This window comes from Bos indicus, chromosome 7 (assembly GCF_029378745.1).
Source record: "Bos indicus isolate NIAB-ARS_2022 breed Sahiwal x Tharparkar chromosome 7, NIAB-ARS_B.indTharparkar_mat_pri_1.0, whole genome shotgun sequence".
Taxonomy (NCBI): Eukaryota; Metazoa; Chordata; class Mammalia; order Artiodactyla; family Bovidae; genus Bos; species Bos indicus.
In genome coordinates, this window is record NC_091766.1 from 105,915,591 (window position 1) to 105,937,687 (window position 22,097).

The following is a 22,097-nucleotide window of genomic DNA, read 5'->3' on the forward strand; positions in this document are numbered from 1 at the left end:
GGTAGGCAAGGAAGTCTTGAAGTTTTTCCAGAGAGAAGATATACTGAAGTAACAATAAAGCCACCCTAATGCAGCTTTACACATGCAATGTACCTAGCAGTGTCTAGCCCGTGGTAGGCATTCGAAAGATACTTGCTGAATAAATGAAGGCAGTTTTCTAAAATAACATATGCAATGATGACACAAAGGTAAGACACCAACAGACACAGACAAGGGATTCAAGTTCTACTGAGGTTGGTAAGGAAATAATACTGTATTCTTTTTAACAGACAAATAATCAGAGCTAAGAGAAACAGGAACATATTTCAAATTGGAGGGACAAACGTCCATGCCCTTGGGAGCCCAGCTGCCAACGTGGTTTCAGATTAAAATTCCATCTGGTTCTTCCGAAAAGCTTATTTCCTTCCATTCTTAAGAGGCTTAATAACCTTCTGACTCTCTTCAGCTCTTGTAAAGAAGCAGTCTATGTGCCTGCTTGCTCACCAAATAAAGGTAACTAAGAACAGCAACAGTGTGTTCTTGACCATTTCTTGAATAAAAGAATCCAAGAAAATGTTTTTTTGTTTTTTCATTTTTTGCAGTTTAAGATCCCACATGCCAAACAAGTAAAAATAAATAAATAAATTGGGCCAAGATATTTTTAAAAATACTATTTTTGTAAAATACAATTTTTGAAGATTACTCTCCATTTGCAGTTATAAACATTGGCTGTTTCCTCATGCTGTCCGATACACCCTTGAATCTCTGGCATCTGATAGTTTGTGCCTTTTGCTCGCCTAGCCCTGTTTTACTGCCTCAGCCCTTCTCCCATGCCTGCTGGTAACCCCTAGCGTGTTCTCTGCCTGCGAGTTAGATTCTTTTTTCTTGTATCCACCAGATTGTTGTATTTTTGAGAAACAGCCTTCAACTTCCCATCTCCCATTTTTAATGGGTCTGGACTGCAAGCATTCTTCAGGTCTATCCCTACGGTATAAATTCCAAACGTGGAGTTTTAACAAAGCCCCAGAACATGCTAATTTCTTTTATAGAAGTAGATGTAATGTTTTAAAGGTATTTCTGCCAACATTGCGACCAAAAATAAATAACAGCATATATGTGATACAGAGCCTTTAAGATAAAAAATAAAATGCTCAGCATTTATTATTTGTAGACTTTTGGATCGCAGCCATTCTGACTGGTGTGAAATGGTACCTCATAGTGGTTTTGATTTGCATTTCTCTGATAATGAGTGATGTTGAGCATCTTTTCATGTGTTTGTTAGCCCTCTGTATGTCTTCTTTGGAGAAATGTCTATTTAGTTCTTTGGCCCATTTTTTGATTGGGTCATTTATTTTTCTGGAGTTGAGCTGTAGGAGTTGCTTGTATATTTTTGAGATTAGCTGTTTGTCAGTTTTGATATTTGACAAAACTAATACAATTATGTAAAGTTTAAAAATAAAATAAAATTAAAAAAATAAAAATAAATTAGCATGGACTTCCAGATAAAGATGAAAAATAAATAAATAAATAAAATGCTCAAAACATTTCACCCTTTTTTATGGCGTTCATAATATAGACATCTTTCCCAGCTTCTTCTCTTTGTTTTTATTAATTTTCTTTAAGATTCCATAAATGCAGATAAATATGGCTTCACATCAACACAGAAGTAGAATCACATGTGTTATGCTTTTCTTATTGTGTTTTTCTCCTTTTTTCCCCCACTTATTTCCTCCTTGTTTTCCTTCCCCATAAGTTGTAGGATATTAACTACTTCTTATGCACACTTTCATGCTGTTTTCGTATCATACAATCATGTATGCATATACATGTGCATATACATACATGCTAAATTGCTTCTGTCGTGTCCAGCTCTTTGCGACCCCATGGACTGTAGCCCACCAGCTACAATCCTCTGACCAGGGATTCTCCAGGCGAGAATACTGGAGTGGGTTGTCATGCCCTCCTGCAGCGGTTCTTCCTGACAGAGATCGAACCCGCGTGGCTTAGGTCTCCTGCACTGGCAGACAGGCTCCTTACTGCTAGCATCACCTGGGAAGCCCCATATACATATAATGTAAACATATATGAGGTTGATCATGGTTTCCTTCAGAAATGGGATATGGTTTACACACTTTCCTCCATCTTGCTTTCTCTTCTGAAAAACACATCATGAGGTCATTTCAGATCAGCTCATGTGGTCCTGTGTCATTCGATGGCATGCTCCACCATGACTTAGCGTGTATCCAGTGTTTTGTGAAGATTAATTCACAGTTCATTTCTTCCTGGATACATCCAAACACATGTTTTTCCCCCCTCAATGGCATGGAATCCCAGGAGCAGGATTGTCAAAACCAGATAGATAGGAAGGACAGAAACAGATTTGCGTAGTGTTTAAACTGCTGCGCAAAATGATAAAACATTCCACATTTCCGTCACTGACTCTCTACTCATATCATCGAGTCAGAGATAGTTATTGGTCTTTTATTTTTCTTCAAGTAATGAATATTAGCCCTATCACATTATCAAATTTCCCTGAATACTAGTGAGGTCAATTTTCTTATAATTGCAAGCTGTTTGGTTTGGTCTCCCATAAATTGCTATTTCATATTCCTTCTCTCTTGGGGTTTACAAATACAATTTTGTAATAAATTTTCGAGAGATGCCTAAATGCAGAATTTTTTTTATTGACATATACTTGATTTACTGTGGAGGAGGGCATGGCCACTCACTTCAGTGTTCTTGCCTGGAGAATTCCCATAGACAGAGGAGCCTGGTGGGCTACAGTCCATGGGGTCACAAAGAGTTGGACTTGACTGAGTGACTAAGCACACACACACACATACTTGATTTACACTATTGTGTTAGTTTTAGGTGGGTAGTATAGTGATTTTTTTTCTGATTATATTCCATTATAGGTTGTTACAAGATACTGAATGTAATTCCCTGGGCTATACAGTAAATCCTTGTTGCTTTTCTATTTTGTGTATTGCAGTTTATATCTGTTAGTCCTATATTTCTAATTTGTTTCTCCCCCTCCTTCACCCTTTGGTAAACCATAAATTTGTTTTCTATGTCTGTGAGTCTGCTTCTATTTTGCATACAGATTCTTTGTATCATTTTGAGATTCCATGTGTGACATCAGATTGTATTTGTCTTTCTCTGACTTAACTTCAGTAAGCACGATATTCTCTAGGTTCATCAGTATTGCTGAGCATGGCAATGTCTCCTTCTTTTTTGACATCTGAGTGGTCCACTGTGTGGTGTGCAGCACATCTTCTGAAGCCGCTTATCTAGGGGTGAGCACTTGCGTTGCTTCCAGGCCACGGGTATTGTAAACAGCGCTGCTGTGATGCGCATGCGTGTGTCTTTTTGAATCGCTCTTCTCCTTGTTTCTGGGTGTATAGCCAGCAGTGGGATTGCTGGATCGTATGGTACGATGGTATCCTTGCATTTGTCTTATACATTCAAGTATTTACCAAACTCTATTATTTATTGCTTGTATATCATATCTTTATGTAATTTTATATGGTCTATGATGTATAGACACATCTTTAATTTCATAATTTCCTGTTTTCTTCATTTGAGTGAAAAGTTTTTCCTTCTCTTTTCCCATACTTCCCAGACTAAAATAGTTTCCATATGTTTTTTTATAAGGTTTTATTGTTTTCCTCTTTATATTTCAGTTTTTGCCCAGATGGAATTTACTTTTTGTATGCTCTAAAATGGAGAACTTAACTTATTTTATTGGCTTCCAGATAGATAATTAGTTGAGCAACAACCACTCTTTTTACTCTGAATTGAAATGTCATTATATCTTGTATTAAGTTTTCATATACATTTGGATCTTTTTCTGGATTCACTATTCTGCTCTATCATGTGCTGAACTATACCTATAGCAATATCATAGAAACTGGAGTTGAATGTTTTATGTCATGAAATTATTTTATAGGACAAGTCTCTATTACTTTCTTTTGTAATTTTTCTGATTATCTTAAAATGGCATTTCTTTCATGTAAGTTTTACATTGACATCTATCAAGTTGAAAAAAATCTTGAGATTCTATTTAGTAATTTGTCTATTTTATTTTCTATGACAGCAAGTGTTTTCCATCCAGTTAAATAACCTTTCCTTTGTAGACATATCATTTGCATGTGTGCGTGCTAAGTAGCTTCACTTCAGTCAGTTCAGTCGCTCAGTCATGTCCGACTCTTTGTGACCCCATGAATCGCAGCACGCCAGGCCTCCCTGTCCATCACCAACTCCCGGAGTTCACTCAGACTCACGTCCATCCAGTTGGTGATGCCATCCAGCCATCTCATCCTCTGTTGTCCCCTTCTCCTCCTGCCCCCAATCTCTCCCAGCATCAGAGTCTTTTCCAATGAGTCAACTCTTCGCATGAGGTGGCCAAAGTACTGGAGTTTCAGCTTTAGCATCATTCTTTCCAAAGAACACCCAGGACTGATCTCTTTCAGAATGGACTGGTTGGATCTCCTTAGAGTCCAAGGGACTCTCAAGAGTCTTTTCCAACACCACAGTTCAAAAGCATCAATTCTTCAGCGCTCAGCTTTCTTCACAGTCCAACTCTCACATCCATACATAACCACTGGAAAAACCATAGCCTTGACTAGATGGACCTTTGTTGGCAAAGTGATGTCTCTGCTTTTGAATATGCTATCTAGGTTCAGTTGTGTCTAATTCTTTGGGATGCTATGGACTGTAGCCCACCAGGCTCCTCTGTCCATGAGATTTTCCAGCAAAAATACTTCAGTGGGTTGTCATGCCCTCCTGAGACATACTGTTTATATTCCACATATGTCCTTCAGTAATATTTCTTTACTTTTTTTCTATAGATACTTTTCCTTTCTTTTTAATTCCTAAGAATTTTGTAATTTTTTTTCATAGTATTGTTAATAAAACCGTCTAGCTATATCTATTTCCAACTTATTTTTAGCATAGAAAAAGCATCTAATTTTGTGTTTTGTATTTTATGCAAGCAGTGTATCACATACTTTTATTAATTCTAGTGAATTTTTTAAATCAGTAATAAGATTTATTTCTACTTTTTCTAGTACATAACTTTATTGTCTTAATGTTTTATTTAGCTTTTCCAGACTGATGAATAATAATAAAAATGGCAGATATGTTTGCCACATTCCTGCTATTAATGGTAATAATTTTTGCTGCTTAGAAAAATGCTGATTTTTGTTTTTAATAAATCACCTTTATTATCTTTTAAAATTTAATTGTTTATTTTTAACTTTTTTATTGAATGATTCTTTAAATTCTGTAGTGCTTTACAAATTTCAAAACTTTCACACACGTGATATCATATATTCCACAATAATCTTTTTTACTCTACCCCTGTATTCCCCTCCCACCACATTCCCTCTCTCCAGTGTTCAGTTCAGTTCAGTTACTCAGTTGCATAGGAATCTTTGCGACCCCGTGGACTGCAGCACACCAGGCCTCCCTGTCCATCACCAACTCCTGGAGTTTACTCAAACTCATGTCCATTGCGTCGGTGATGCCATCCAACCATCTCATCCTCTGTTGTCCCCTTCTCCTCCTGCCTTCAATCTTTCCCAGCATCAGGATCTTTTCCAATGAATCAGTTCTTTGCATCAGGTGACCAAAGTATTGGAGTTTCAGCTTCAGCATCAGTCCTTCCAATGAACATTCAGGACTGATTTCTTTTAGGATGGACTGGTTGGATCTCCTTGCAGTTCAAGGGTCTCTTAAGGGTCTTCTCCAACACCACAATTCAAAAGCATCAATTCTTCAGCGCTCAACTTTCTTTATGGTCCGGCGCTCACATCTGTATAAGACTACTGGAAAAACCATAGCTTTGACTAGATGGACCTTTGTCAGAAAAGTCATATCTCTGGTTTTTAATATGCTGTCTAGGTTAGTTATAGCTTTTCTTACAAGGAGCAAGTGTCTTTTAATTTCATGGCTGCAGTCACCATTTTGGAGCCCAAGAAAATAAAGCCCATCACTGTTTCTATTGTTTCACCATCTATTTGCCATGAAGTGATGGGACCAGATGCCATGATCTTCATTGTTTGAATGTTGAGTTTTAAGCCAACTTTTTCGTTCTCCTCTTTCACTTTTATCAAGAGGCTCTTCACTTTCTCCACTTTCTAGTTTGTTCTGTGTATCTGAGAGTCCACTTCTTTTGTTTTGTTCACTAGTTTGTTTTATTTCTTAAATTCCACATATAAGCTGTATCATACAGCGGCAAGAATGGACATCCTGGTCTTGTTCCTGATCTTTTGAAGTATAGTTGATTTAAAACACTGTTTTAGTTTAAGATGTACAGCAAAGTGATTTAGTTATTTTTTTGCATTATATTGCATTGTATGTTAGTATAAGACCTTGTTCTAACTTATACTAACTTATATAGTTCGCTGTGCTATACAGTAAATCCTTGCTGCTTAACTGTTTGTGTAATTAGTACCTGTTAACCCCACACTCTTAATTTTTCCCTTCCCCACTCTGTTCCCCTTTGGTAACCATAAGTTTGCTTTCTGTCTGTGAGCCTGTTTCTGTTTTGTATATAGATTCATTTGTGTTATTTTTAGATTCTATGTGTAAGTGACATCATATAGTATTTGTGTTTGTCTGACTTCACTAAGTATAATGTTCTCTAGGTTCATTGATATTGCCGCAAATGACAGTATTTCATGCTTTTATTATGCCTGTGTGGTATTGTGAGAATCCATTGTCCGTGGCATATGGCACATCTTCTGAAGCCACTTGTCTTCTGATGAGCACTTGGGCTGTCTCCATGCCCTGGGTTTTGTAAATAGTGATGCTATAATCTTTGGGGTGCATGTGTCTTTTCGAATTGCTATTCTCATTTTTTCTGAATATATACCCAAGAGTGGGATTGGTAGATCATATGGTAGTTCTTTTTTTTTTTTCCCGAGGAAACTTCGTAGAGTTTTCCACAGTGGTTGTACCAATTTACATTCCTACCAGCAGTGTAAAGGGTTCCTTTTTCTCTACACTCACTCTAGTATTTGTTATGACTTTGTAGTTTTTTCTTTTTTTAAGAGAACGATTCTGACCAGTGTGAGGTGATACCTTATTGTAGATTTTAGTTTGTATTTCTCTAATAATTAGTGATATTGAGCATCTTTTCATGTGCTTGTTGGTAATCTGTGTCTTCCTTGGACAAATGTCTATTTAGGTCTTCTTTCCAACTTTTGATTGAATTATTTGCTTTTTCAATATTAAATTGAATTAGATGCTTGTGTATTTTGGATATTAGCCCCTTTTCAGTCACATTCTTTGCAAATATTTTTTCCCATTCTGTAAATTGTCTTTTGTTTTGTTGATAATTTCTTTTGCTATGCAAAAGCTTTTATGTCTGATTGGCCCGTTTGTTTGTTTTGCTTTCTTTTTTTTTTCCTTTGCCTTGAGAAGCTAATCTAAGAAAACATTGCTATGATTCATGTCAAAGAATGTTTGCCTATGTTCTCTTGTAGGGGTTTTATGGTGTTGTGTCTTGTATTTAGATCTTCAAACTACAGTAAGTTTTGTACTGTAAGTTTTGGTGTGAGAATGTGTTCTGACTTCATTGATTTACATGTAGCTATCCAGCTTTCCCAACACCAGTTGTTGACTAGACTGTCTTTTTTCCACTGTGTAGTCTTGCTATATTTATTGTAAATTAACTGATGGTAGGTGCATTGGTTTGTTTCTGTATTCCCTGTTCCATTGATTCCCCAGTTGATTTTGTGGCAATGCCATGCTGTTTTGATTACTGTAGGTTTATAGTATGTTTGAAGTCTGAATGGATTATGCCTCTAGCTTTTTCTTTTTCCTCAGGACTGCTTTGGCAATTCTAGGCCTTTTTTAGTTCCATATAAAATTTATGACTGTGTTTTCTAGTTCTGTGAAAGATATGGGTATTTTGATAGGAATTACAATAAATCTGTGGATTGCTTTCAGTAGTATGAACATTTTAACCAGATTAATTTCCAGTCTGAGAACATGGGATATCTTTTCATTTCTTTAAATCACATTCAGTTTTCTTTATCAATGTTATATCGTTTTTAGCATGTAAGTCTTTCTGATTCTTGGTTGAGTTTCTTCCTAGGTTTATTTTTGTGCTATTATAAACAAGATTGATGTTTTACTTTCTCTTTTGAATATTTCATATTGGTGTAAAAAAATGCAACAGATTTCTGTTTATTCTACTTGTACATTATACTTTATGGAATTTGTTTATTAGATTCGATAGGTTTGTATGGAGATTTTAGGATTCTCTCTCTATCTATATATCTAGATATTTGTATCTAGATAAAAATTTAGATTCTCTAAAAATTTAGATCTTAGATTTAAATTTAGATCTTAGATCTAAAATTTAGATTTTGGATCTAAAAATTTAGATTTAGATTCTCTCAATCTCATGCTATCTACAAATAGTGATAATTTTACCTCTTTCCTTCCCATTCAGATACCTTTCTTCCTTTCATCTGATTGCTATGCTAGGACTACCAACACTATTTTGAATAGAAGTGCTGAGAGTAGGAATTGTCTCATTCCTGAATTTAGCAGGAATGGTTTCAGCTTTTCATCATGGATTGTTATGTTGGCTATGGGTTTGTTGTAAATGCTTTTATTATGTTCAGATATGTTCCCCCTTTATCCACTTTATTGAGAAATTTTTACAAAATCATGAATGGTTATTGAATTTTGTCAAACGTTTTTCTCTGTGTCTAATTGAGGTGATCATTCAATTTTTGTCTTTCTTTTTACTAATAGGGTGTATCACATACCGATTCACCATATGACTGATCTGCATATGTTGAGCTGTCCTTAGACCATAGAATGGATCCAGCTTGATTGTGGCATATGGTCCTTTTTATGTCTTCTTGGACTTGGTTTGCTAACGTTTTGTTGAGGAATTTTGCATCTATATTCATCATAGATATTGGCCTGTAATTTTCTTTCCTTTTTTTTTTTTTTTTGTATGTCTTTGCTTTGGGATCAAGGTAATGTTGCCTTCATAGGAAGAACTTAGGAGTGTTTGCTCCTCTTCCTTATCTTGGAATAGTCTGAGAAGGCTAGGTGTAAGTGTTTCTTTGTGTGTTTGGTATACTTCTCCAGGGAAGCCATCCAGTATTGCACTTTTTTTGCAGGGGCGTTTCTCATTACAGATTCTATTTCACTTCTAGTGATCAGTTTGTTCAAATTATTTCTTAGATCATTTTTTACAGGCTGTATGTCTAGAAATTTCCCCATTTCTTAGTTATCCAATTTGTTGGCACATAACTGTTCTAGTTTTCTCTTATGTTTTTTATATTTATGTGGTTTCAGTTATTTCTCCTCTTTCACTTTTGAATTTGTGTGGGTCCTCTTTCTTTTCTTCTTGATTATTCTGGCTAGAGCATTTGGATTTTATTTATCTTTTCAAAAAATCAGCTCTTGGTTTTATTGATCTTTTCTGTTGTTTCTTTTAATCTCTGTTTTGCTTTTTCTCTGATCTTTAATATCTTCTTCCTTCTGCTGATTGAGTTTTGTTTGTTCTTTTATTACTTTTGTATGTGGTATTTTTGGTTGTTTACCTGAAGTTTTTCTTGCTTTTTGAGAAATACCTGTATCACTATAAATTTTCCTCTTAAACTGTTTACTGTACCCCAGACATTTTGTATGATATCATTGTAATTTTAGTTTGTCTTGAAATACTTCCTGATTTCTTCTTTGATTTTATTTTGTCCCATTGGTGTTTTAGTAGCATGCTGTTTATCCTCCATATGTTTGTTATTTTCCCATTTTTCTTTTTGTGGTTGATTTCTAGTTTCGTACCATTGTAGTAAAACAAACAAACAAAAGAAGTTGCTTGAAATAATTTATGTCATCATAAATTTGTTGAGGTGCATTTCATGACTTAGTGTTTGATCTTGAAAATAATTTGTATTCTGATTTTATTGGATGTGATGTCCTATATCTATCAATTAAGTCCAACTGGTTTATTGTGTCATTGCTGATCCATCCATTGATGTCAGTGGGATGTTAAAGTCTCCTCTTGTTATAGTTTTATTGTTCATTTTTCCCTTTATGTCTTTTAGTATTTGTTCCATATATCTAAGTACTCCTGCACTGGATGTATATATGTTATGGAATGTACTATCCTCATCTCATATAAATCCCTTCATCATTATATCATGTCTTTCTTGATGGCTTTTGTTTTAAAGTCTATTTTATCTGATAGAAGTAATGCTACCCCTGCTTTGTTATACTTTCTGTTTCCACAAAGTATCTCTTTCCATGCCTCACTTTCAGCTTAAGTGTGTATTTTGCCCAGATGTGAATGGGAATCTCTTACAGGCAGCATATTATAGATTCCTTTTTGTCAGTCCACTCTGACTGCTTTGATCAGAGCATTTAGTCCATTGACATTTAATGTAATTATAGATAGGCATGTAATTTTTGCCTCTTTAATCCGTGTTTTCCAGTTTTCTTGTAGTTCTTCATTTCTTATTCTTGTTGTTTTCCCTTGTGTGGTTTGATGGTTTTCCTGTCTAGTATACTTGAGTTGCTTTCTTTTTAGTTTTTAAAAATCTGTTGTGTATTTTTGATTTTTGGTCACCATGGATTTCAGTAGGTTGACTCATAACTATATCTACCTTCTTTAAACTGATAGTCATTCAAGTTGAAACACATTATAAAAGATCTACAATTTTATATGTTCTTCTGCCACGTATTATGACTTTGTCCTGTTCTACATCTTCATGCTCATCGTCTAACTATTAATTGTAGACATAATTGCTTTTATAATTTTTTGGCTTTTTAATATGCTTACCGGCTTATTTAAGTGCTCTTCAATTCCTTTACATATTTCCCTTGCCTACTGTGATTTTCCCTTTCCTATGGATTCTTCTTTGCTATTTAAAGAAGGCCCTTCATTATTTATTTTAGGGTAAATGTAATACAGCTGAACACTTTTAGGTTTTGCTTATCTGAGAAATTCTTTCTCTCTCCATCTGCTTTAATGATAGTCTTACTGGATAGAGTATTCTAGGTTTCAGTTTTTCCCTGTCAGGACTTTGAATATATCATGATATTCCATTCTGGCCTGAAAAGTTTCTGCAGAGAAATCAGCTGATAGCCTTGTGGGGGCTCCCTTGTAACGGACTGACTATTCTTCTTTTGCTGCCTTTAGAACTATATATTCTTAACTTTTGCCATTTTAATTATGGTATGTGTTGAAGTAGGTCTTCTTGGGTACATCTTGTTTGGGATTCTCTGTGGTTCCTGTACCTTGATATATGTTTCCTTCTTTAGGTTTAGGAAGTTTTCAGTCATAATTTATTCAAATACATGTTTGATCCATTTATCTTTCTTTTCTCCTTCTGGAATTTATAATATACCTAGGCTGGCACACGATATTATCCTATAGACCTCATATGTTACTTTCTTCCTTTATATTTTCATCTGTCTTTTTCTCTGCTGTTCTGATGGGGTGATTTCCATTATTTTATCTTCCAGATCACTTATTTCTTCTTCTGTGAAAAGTGAAAGTGAAAATCACTCAGTCGTGTACAACTGTTTGCAATCCCAAGGACTATACATTCCATGATGCTAAAGCTGAAACTCCAGTCCTTTGGCCACCTCACGCGAAGAGTTGACTCATTGGAAAAGACTCTGATGCTGGGAGAGATTGAGGGCAGGAGAAGAAGGGGACGACAGAGGATGAGATGGCAAGATGGCATCACTGACTTGATGGACGTGAGTCTGGGTGAACTCCGGGAGTTGGTGATGGACAGGCAGGCCTGGCGTGCTGCGATTCATGGGGTCGAAAAGAGTCGGACACAACTAAGTGGCTGAACTGAACTCACTGATACATTCCATGGAATTCCCCAGTCCAGAATAATGGAGTGAATAGCCGTTCCCTTCTTCAGAGGATCTTCCCAACCCAGGGATTGAACCCAGGCCTCCCACATTGCGGGCGGATTCCTTACCAGCTGAGCCACCAGGGAAGCCCTCGTCTTCTGTGGTAGTCTGCTATTTATTGCTTCTAGATAGGTTTTTATCTCAGCAATTCAACTATCTACTCTTGATTGATCATCTTTAGTTTCTGGTTCCTTGTTATAGGGTTCTGCATTTCTATTGATAATTTTTCTTAATTCAGTTAACATTTTTTTTACCACAGTTTTGAATTTGGAAGTCTAGTAGACTAGTGATTTCTGTTTCATTATTTGTTCTTTTAGGGAATTTCTCTTGTTCTCTTAGCTGTGAGTGGTTCCTCTCCATTTCCATTTTACTTAGCTGTCTAGGCCTCTATAAATTTAGAAGATCATTATCTGCTGTGGTCTTGAAGGCCATGTTTTTATGTAGGAGTACCCCTGTGTAGGGGGCTGTGTGGTCTTGAAGGCCATGTTTTTATGTAGGAGCACCCCTGTGTAGGGGGCTGTGTGGTCTTGAAGGCCATGCTTTTATGTAGGAGCACCCCTGTGTAGGGGGGCTGTGTGGTCTTGAAGGCCATGTTTTTATGAAGGAGTACCCCTGTGTAGGGGGCTGTGTGGTCTTGAAGGCCATGTTTTTATGTAGGAGCACCCCTGTGTAGGGGGCTGTGTGGCCTTGAAGGCCATGTTTTTATGTAGGAGCACCCCTGTGTAGGGGCTGTGTAGGTGGCGCTTAGAAGATCATTATCTGCTGTGGTCTTGAAGGCCATGTTTTTTTGTAGGAGCACCCCTGTGTAGGGGGCTGTGTGGCCTTGAAGGACATGTTTTTATGTAGGAGCACCCCTGTGTAGGGGGCTGTGTGGTCTTGAAGGCCATGTTTTTATGTAGGAGCACCCCTGTGTAGGGGGCTGTGTGGCCTTGAAGGCCATGTTTTTATGTAGGAGCACCCCTGTGTAGGGGCTGTGTAGGTGGCGCTTAGAAGATCATTATCTGCTGTGGTCTTGAAGGCCATGTTTTTATGTAGGAGCACCCCTGTGTAGGGGGCTGTGTGGCCTTGAAGGCCATGTTTTTATGTAGGAACACCCCTGTGTAGGGGGCTGTGTAGGTGGCGCTTAGAGATCATTATCTGCTGTGGTCTTGAAGGCCATGTTTTTATGTAGGAGCACCCCTGTGTAGGGGGCTGTGTGGTCTTGAAGGCCATGCTTTTATGTAGGAGCACCCCTGTGTAGGGGGCTGTGTGGTCTTGAAGGCCATGCTTTTATGTAGGAGCACCCCTGTGTAGGGGGCTGTGTGGCCTTGAAGGCCATGTTTTTATGTAGGAGCACCCCTGTGTAGGGGCTGTGTAGGTGGCGCTTAGAAGATCATTATCTGCTGTGGTCTTGAAGGCCATGTTTTTATGTAGGAGCACCCCTGTGTAGGGGGCTGTGTGGCCTTGAAGGCCATGTTTTTATGTAGGAACACCCCTGTGTAGGGGGCTGTGTAGGTGGCGCTTAGAGATCATTATCTGCTGTGGTCTTGAAGGCCATGTTTTTATGTAGGAGCACCCCTGTGTAGGGGGCTGTGTGGTCTTGAAGGCCATGCTTTTATGTAGGAGCACCCCTGTGTAGGGGGCTGTGTGGTCTTGAAGGCCATGCTTTTATGTAGGAGCACCCCTATGTAGGGGGCTGTGTGGTCTTGAAGGCCATGTTTTTATGTAGGAGCACCCCTGTGTAGGGGGCTGTGTGGCCTTGAAGGCCATGTTTTTATGTAGGAACACCCCTGTGTAGGGGGCTGTGTAGGTGGCGCTTAGAGATCATTATCTGCTGTGGTCTTGAAGGCCATGTTTTTATGTAGGAGCACCCCTGTGTAGGGGGCTGTGTGGTCTTGAAGGCCATGTTTTTATGTAGGAGCACCCCTGTGTAGGGGGCTGTGTGGTCTTGAAGGCCATGCTTTTATGTAGGAGCACCCCTATGTAGGGGGCTGTGTGGTCTTGAAGGCCATGTTTTTATGTAGGAACACCCCTGTGTAGGGGGCTGTGTAGGTGGCGCTTAGAGATCATTATCTGCTGTGGTCTTGAAGGCCATGTTTTTATGTAGGAGCACCCCTGTGTAGGGGGCTGTGTGGTCTTGAAGGCCATGCTTTTATGTAGGAGCACCCCTGTGTAGGGGGCTGTGTGGCCTTGAAGGCCATGTTTTTATGTAGGAGCACCCCTGTGTAGGGGCTGTGTAGGTGGCGCTTAGAAGATCATTATCTGCTGTGGTCTTGAAGGCCATGTTTTTATGTAGGAGCACCCCTGTGTAGGGGGCTGTGTGGCCTTGAAGGCCATGTTTTTATGTAGGAACACCCCTGTGTAGGGGGCTGTGTAGGTGGCGCTTAGAGATCATTATCTGCTGTGGTCTTGAAGGCCATGTTTTTATGTAGGAGCACCCCTGTGTAGGGGGCTGTGTGGTCTTGAAGGCCATGCTTTTATGTAGGAGCACCCCTGTGTAGGGGGCTGTGTGGTCTTGAAGGCCATGCTTTTATGTAGGAGCACCCCTATGTAGGGGGCTGTGTGGTCTTGAAGGCCATGTTTTTATGTAGGAACACCCCTGTGTAGGGGGCTGTGTAGGTGGCACTTAGAGATCATTATCTGCTGTGGTCTTGAAGGCCATGTTTTTATGTAGGAGCACCCCTGTGTAGGGGGCTGTGTGGTCTTGAAGGCCATGCTTTTATGTAGGAGCACCCCTGTGTAGGGGGCTGTGTGGTCTTGAAGGCCATGCTTTTATGTAGGAGCACCCCTCTGTAGGGGGCTGTATAGGTGGCGCAGTGGTGAAGAGTCCACTGCCAATGTCAGAGACGCAGGAGACGTGGGTTCAACACCTGGGTTGGGAAGATTCCCTGAAGGAGCAAATGGCAACCCACCCCAGAATAGTTGCCTGGCTACTCCCATGGACAGAGGAGCCTAGCTGGCTACAGTTCACGGGGCCGCAAAGAATTGACCGTGACAGCACGCATGCGTGCATCCCTGTGCGGACAGTGTGGGTCCAGTGCTTTCTGGTGTGAGGGCTGGTTTTGGTGTCAGTGATGGCCATGGCTACCTTCAGGGTGTGCTGGCCACTATCCCCTTGATAGGGATATGGTTGGTGTAGTAACTACAGTCTGTGCTGGACATCAGGCAGGGCTTCTTCTACTCTGTCTCAGCCTTGTCAAGGATGGGCTCTACTTCTCAGTTTTTGGCATACGAACCCTGAGAGTTGGATTTAGCCAGGCTCCTCTGCCTTTGAGTGTGTGCCCTGCCCCCAAAAAGGTGATTGCTGAAGTAAGCCGGGCCCATACAGTCACAGAGGACCATGTGCCACCTGTGTAGGGATCTGCCACTTCTGCTCAGAAGCAGCCCAAGAATGCACTCCTTTCTCTGTTGTATTCATCCCAGATCTAGCATGAGGCCATGCTGTGGAGGAGGCTGTGGCTGGGAGTCAAAGTACTATGGCTGCAAGAATTGAGGCTGCTGAACTGCCACCTGAGATCTGGGCGGCCTCTTTGGCAGACTTCTCCTACGGCCTGTCTCTCCTAGATCTAATGCTAGGCTATGATGTGGAGAGGGTAGAGCTAGGATTCATTGCTAAAACATCAGCCGTTGCACACTCCTAAGTGCACTGACAATGGTGATCACCACCCCATCTGGACTACACCTGGAGTCCTTTGGGCTGTCTCTCTGTAGCTAGAATGAGTCCTGTTCCAGGCCCTGCTTGCCTGGGCTTGAGCACTTAGCTGCTATACACGTTTGTAGCATCACTCCTCGTGCATACTGACAATTTCTTTCACGGCTACCCTCACCACCCCTTGCAGGTTCTAACAATGGCTTCTGTAGCTTTACCTCTGTCATTCCCTGGGCACCCTGGTGTCTGCACAGGTGGATCAAGTCTCTGCCCAGATCTTGCAATAGGTTATGCTGTGGAGTTAGTAGGGCTGGGATGTTCACCTCTTCAGACTGGGGAGTGCAGGGAAGTGACATCACCAGTGCAAGGCTCTATCCACCCCGATTGTCAGCAAATCAGCATAAGTACCCTCCTTAGGAGTAGAGTCTAGGTTTCTCCAGCCCTTCTGTCTCAGAGCATTTTCCAACAGGTCAGGGGCCCACCTCCTCCATGCAGGACCCCAGGACTGAGGTGCTCAGTTGTGGTTCAACTTGCTCACACCCCAGGGTGAGAGTCCACCCATGCAGACCTTCTCCTCCCATTGAGGAGACCAGGTCCCTCCTAGGGACATAGATCATGCTTTGATGCCTTTGGTTTTTTTTATCCTACCCAGTTACATAGAGTTCTTTCTTGGAGCTTTGATTATATAGCAGTCCTGCCAGTTTCCAGTTACTTTCATGAGAATTGTTACACATATAGATGTATTTTTAATGTGTTTGTGGGAGGAGGTAAGTTCTACATCCTCCTACTCTTCCATCTTAATCCAGGTTTTATGATCTTTATTATCTTTAAGTGAGTTTCTTCTGTTACTATTTAACCTAATGATTTTCTTACTGACTGGCAAATTTAAGCAAATTATTTTCCTCTTCTGTGATTATGTTGTTTCTTTAATTCCTTTGTGTAGTGGATTATGCCATTAGATTCTTGATACTTAATCACCCTTGTATTCCTGGAATAAATTATGACTCATTTAAGTGCATTATTGTGCTTCTGTGTTGGATTATCTTTACCAATAATTAATTCAAAATATTTGTATTTGCATGACTTTTTTTTTTTTAAGACTGCACCATGCATGTAATGCATGTAATTGGGCTTCCCTGGTGGCTCAGATGGTAAAGCATCTGCCTACAATGCGGAAGACTGGGGTTAGATCCCTGGGTCAAGAAGATCCCCTGGAGAAGGAAATGGCAACCCACTCTAGTACTCTTGCATTGAATATCCCATTGACAGAGGAGCCTGGTAGGTTACAGTCCATGGGATTGAAAAGACTTGGACACGACTGAGCAACTTCACTCACTTATGCATGTAATTAAAAGACACTTACTCCTTGGAAGGAAAGTTATGATCAACCTAGACAGCATATTAAAAAGCAGAGACATTACTTTGCCAACAAAGGCCCGTCTAGTCAAGGCTATGGTTTTTCCAGTAGTCTTATATGAATGTGAGAGTTGGTCTATAAAGAAAGCTGAGCACTGAAGAACTGATGCTTTTGAACTGTGGTGTTGGAGAAGACTCTTGAGAGTCCTTTGGACTGCAAGGAAATCCAACCAGTCCATCCTAAAGGAAATCAGTTATATTCATTGGAAAGATTGATGTTGAAGCTGAAACTCCAATACTTTGACCACCTTGTGCAAAGAACTGACTCATTGGCAAAACCCTGATGCTGGGAAAGATTGAAAGTGGGAGAAGGGGACAGCAGACGATGAGATGGTTGGATGGCATCACCAACTCAATGGACATGACTTTGAGTAAACTCCAGAAGTTGGTGATGGACAGGCCTGGAATGCTGTAGTCCACAAGGTTGCAAAGAGTCGGACACGACTGAGCCACTAAACTGAACTAAACTAAACAGTTCCAAAATAAAAGGAAGACAAAACCTTCTCTTCCACCATGGGCAGGAATGGTAGCAGCAAGAAAGTTGCCGTTCCCTTAAGACAGTGAGATGGAAATTTTCCTGGTATCCAGTTTTCTCAAGTATTCTTTCCTTCACGAATTCAGTGAAAACAGCCTTAAGTGAAAGTGAAGTCACTCAGTCATGTCTGACTCTTGGTGACCCGATGGACTATAGCCCACAAGGCTCCTCTGTCCATGGACTTCTCCAAGCAAGTGTACTGCAGTGGGTAGCTATGCCCTTTTCCAGGAGATCCTGACCCAGGAATAGAACCTGGGTTTCTTGCATTGCCGGCAAATTCTTTCCCATATGAGGCCCCAGGAAAAGCTGAAAACAGCCCAACTTGTCAGCAATTTCTCAGGTTCTTTTCAATCAACCAGACCAGGCCAACTTCTGTGGGCCTGTTAAAACTAACCTTTGCATCTCCTAGACTCTGACTGCCAAGCTTTTCACTGCATCTACCATAGAGAAACTCTTGAGGTTTCCTGTTTCTGGTCTCCAGGCGATTGCCTGATCATCAGTGAGAAAGTCGTTGGCTGCTTCTTTCTACAAAGTCTTTGCCTGACTCATACTCAGCTGGCCACAGTCTCAGAAACCACCTGCCTCGGGAGACACTGATTGACTGAGCAGTAAATAGAGATGAAACATGTTCAAGGAGCCATAGTCCCAGAATCCTCTTCATTGGTTAAATAGGAAATAAGCTTATTCTATAATCATTCTAACATACAGTACTAAAACTAAATTACTAAAAAGAATAGGGTAGTCAGTAACTTTCCTCCTTGTCTGGTCTACTTCACCTGCTTGCCTCTAATTTCCCCTGGAATTCTTCACTACTCATTTCTCAGTGCTTCACGGCATCTGGTGGATGCCTCAATTGCTACAGCATTTTGACATGTTTTTGTAATTAATTATGCACATATCTATCTTTGAAAGGTAAGTGTAACTTATCCATGAACCCAAAGCAGTTATTGTACTACTTAAAGTGGGTGTCCAAGAAATTAAATTAGTTTATTATGAGTTGCTTTTGCTATCAGACTGATTCCTTAAAATCTACTTTGAAAAATATTTTATTTTGAAAAGTTTAAACGTCAGCTTTCCAGAATTTTATCTACAGCACTAGGAAATCACGTTTGAAGGAGGGAAAACAGAATTTTCCAAAAAAGAAAGAAAGCTATATGTGTTGCTGCAACCAATCAATAACAATGGTAATAATAATAACAATAAAAAGGAGGAATGGGAGGTAGTGGGAGTGGGGAGAGACAAAGTAGTAGTAATAGCAGCAGCAGCTGATGTTACTTTAATTAATTTTACTTACAGCATTGGACTGGTTAAAACCACAAAATAGATGATAGATGATACGCTGAATCACCACCTTGAATGTGTGATTCAAACCGTTTATTCCAGCAACAGTGAGCTGATATCCTCAACCGTATCACCAGTAGTATGTGTGCTTAGTCATTCAGTCGTGTCCGAAGCCCACCCAACTCCTCTGTCCATGGGGATTCTCCAGGCAAGAATACTGGAGGGAGTGGGCTGTCATGCCCTCCTCGAGGGGATCTTCCCAACCCAGGGATCAAACCCAAGCCTCCCGCACTGCAGGCAGATTCTTCACTGGCTGAGCCACCAGGGAAGCCCATCGCCAGTAGGATGTATACATAAAGCGAATGGTTAATGCCAGGCTCTGCATGGTTGCCATAGGAAGGGATTTCTCTCTGATGGACTTTGGAGTCATGAAAAATGGGTTTCACATCTGATTTTCTCATTACAAGCAATGTGAGAATGTCACTTAACCTTCTGAATTTCCGTTTCTTTACATATAAAGATTAATAATTAAAATACCTTATAGAGTTCTTCTAAGGATTAAATGTAGTAGTCAGTTAAAGTATCTGACACATTTTAATATGTTGTGATTGTTTTTGCACTCTCAATGTTATAGTATTAATTAAACAATCTTCTGCATAGGGGAAAAGCCAATACATTGTCCCAGTAACTTCACTGGGAATAATTCCTAGATAATAAAAATATATTAAGGTGAATTACTGAACCAGAGCACTTAAAAATAAAACAATAGTAATCTTTTAAACTGAAATTTGATGACAAGAACAAACAGATTTTGCTTATCATCAGAGCAACTTCAATAGAAAATAAACTTGGATACATTGTTTATATGTAATTAGATGATTTAGACATATCTTTAATTTTCACAATATTTACATAAATTTTAAATTTTCTGTTATGTTTAAATGTATTTAAATGTTTAAATGTGAACATCTCACATAAGAAATATAGCAACAAAAAAAAATTCCAAAAAATATTGTCTAATCTGGTGAATATGTTTTTCCCAAACATATACACATTTTCTCTCCCCCTCAATTGCTCCCTCTCAAAGGTAAGCTTCTCTACATTATCAGAAGACTGAACTACTTTTCTGAAGCGCAAATATTGAGAATATGAAAAGAGTACAGTTGTTCAACTCATCTATAGATAATCAAAAAAAAGTAAGTTAAGCCTTGGAAAACTATTCAATTCTATTTATGAAGTACCTGCTTCACATAGCATTGAAATATAGTACAGTGGCTATAAAACACATTTTTGGTTCACTCTCTTCAGTCCTTTGCCAGGATTATTTGATTTTGGTATTGCCTAATGAAGTAGTCTCCAAACATTTTTATATTAGTGCTTTTACAAGATATGTATTCTAGATTCTGGAGAACTAGGGACCATACATCTTTATTGAACTACAAATTTTGAAACGCCCAATTACAAATACTAACATCATATCATGTACATATAATTTTAAATTGAAGGATTATTGCTTTACAGAATTTTGCTGTTTTCTGTCAAACCTCAACATGGCTCAGCCATAGGTATATATATATATATCCCTCCCCTCTTGACCTCCCTCCCATCTCTCTCCCCATCCCACTCCTCTAGGTTGATACAGAGCCCCTGTTTGAGTTTCCTGAGACATACAGCAAATTCCCGTTGGCTATGTATTTTACATATGGTAATGTAAGTTTTCATGTTACTCTCATCATACATTCAGCCTCTCCTCCCCTCTCGGGTCCATAAGTCTGTTATCAATGTCTGTTTCTCCATTGCTGCTGCTGCTGCTAAGTCACTTCAGTCGTGTCCGACTCTGTGAGACCCCACAGACAGCAGCCCACCAGGCTCCCCGTCCCTGAGATTCTCCAGGCAAGAACACTGGAGTGGGTTGCCATTTCTTTCTCCATTGCTGCCCTGCAAATAAATTCTTTGGTACTGTCTATCTAGATTCCATATATATGTGTTACTGTACGATATTTATCTTTCTCTTTCTGACTTACTCACTCTATAATACGCTCTAGGTTCATCCACCTCATTGGAACTGATTCAAAGGTGATCCTATTTATGGCTGAGTAATATTCCATTGTGTATACGTAACACAACTTCTTTATCCATTCATCTGTTGATGGACATCTAGGTTGCTCCCATGTTCTATTGTAAATAGTGCTGCAATGAACATTGGGGTGCATGTGTCTTTTCCAGTTTTGGTTTCCTCAGGGTATATGCCTAGGAGTGGGATTTCTGGGTCATATGGTAGCTTTATTCCTAATTTTTTAAGGAATCTCCATACTGTCTTGCATAGTGGCTGTATCAAGTTACATTCCCACTAGCAGTGCAAGAGGGTTCCCTTTTCTCCACACCCTCCCCAGCATTTATTCTTTGTAGACTGTTTGATGACGGCCATTCTGATGGTGTGAGGTAACATCTCACTGTAGTTTTGATTTGCATTTCTCCCTGGTGGCTCAGATAGTAAAGCATCTGTCTACAATGCGGGAGACCCGGGTTCAATCTCTGGGTTGGGAAGATCCCCTGGAGAAAGAAATGGCAATCCACTCCAGTACTATTGCCTGGAAAATAGTACTGGCGGAGCCTGGTAGGCTACAGTCAATGGGGTCACAAAGAGTCGGACACAACTGAGCGACTTCACTTTAATTTTTTAATAATGAGCGATACTGAGCATCTTTTCATGTGTGTGTGTGTGTGTGTATCTGTGTATGTGTGTTTTCTGACATATTTTGGAGGAGTAAATGAACTGGAGCAGGCACCAGGGAGACGGGAGACACTTTAGAATCTCAGGACTTGAAAGGCCAGATTTCTGACCTCACCCCTTCCCCAGGTTCGCAGATCAGTAAACTGAGACAGGAGAAGCACACCTTACAAACCTCTGAGCTGAAGAAGACCCAGATGTGCTTATGTCTTCTTTGGAGAAATGTCTGTCTAAACAGACATTCTTTTTCCCACTTTGTGATTGGGTTGTTTGTTTTTCTGGCATTGAGTTGTATGAGCTGCTTGTATATTTTGGAAAATAATCCTTTGTCAGTTGTTTCATTTGCTATTATTTTCTCCCATTCCGAGGGTTGTCTTTTCATCTTGCTTATAGTGTCCTTTGCTGTGCAAAAGCTTTTAAGTTTAATCAGGACCTACTTGTTTACTTTTGTTTCTATTTCCATTACTGTAGGAGGTGGGTCATAGAGGATCTTGCTTTAATTTATGTCATTGAGGGTTCTGCCTATGTTTTCCTCTAAGAGTTTTATAGCTTCTGGTCTTACATTTAGGTCTTTAATCCATTTTTAGTTTATCTTTGTGTAGGTGTTAGGAAGTGTTCTAATT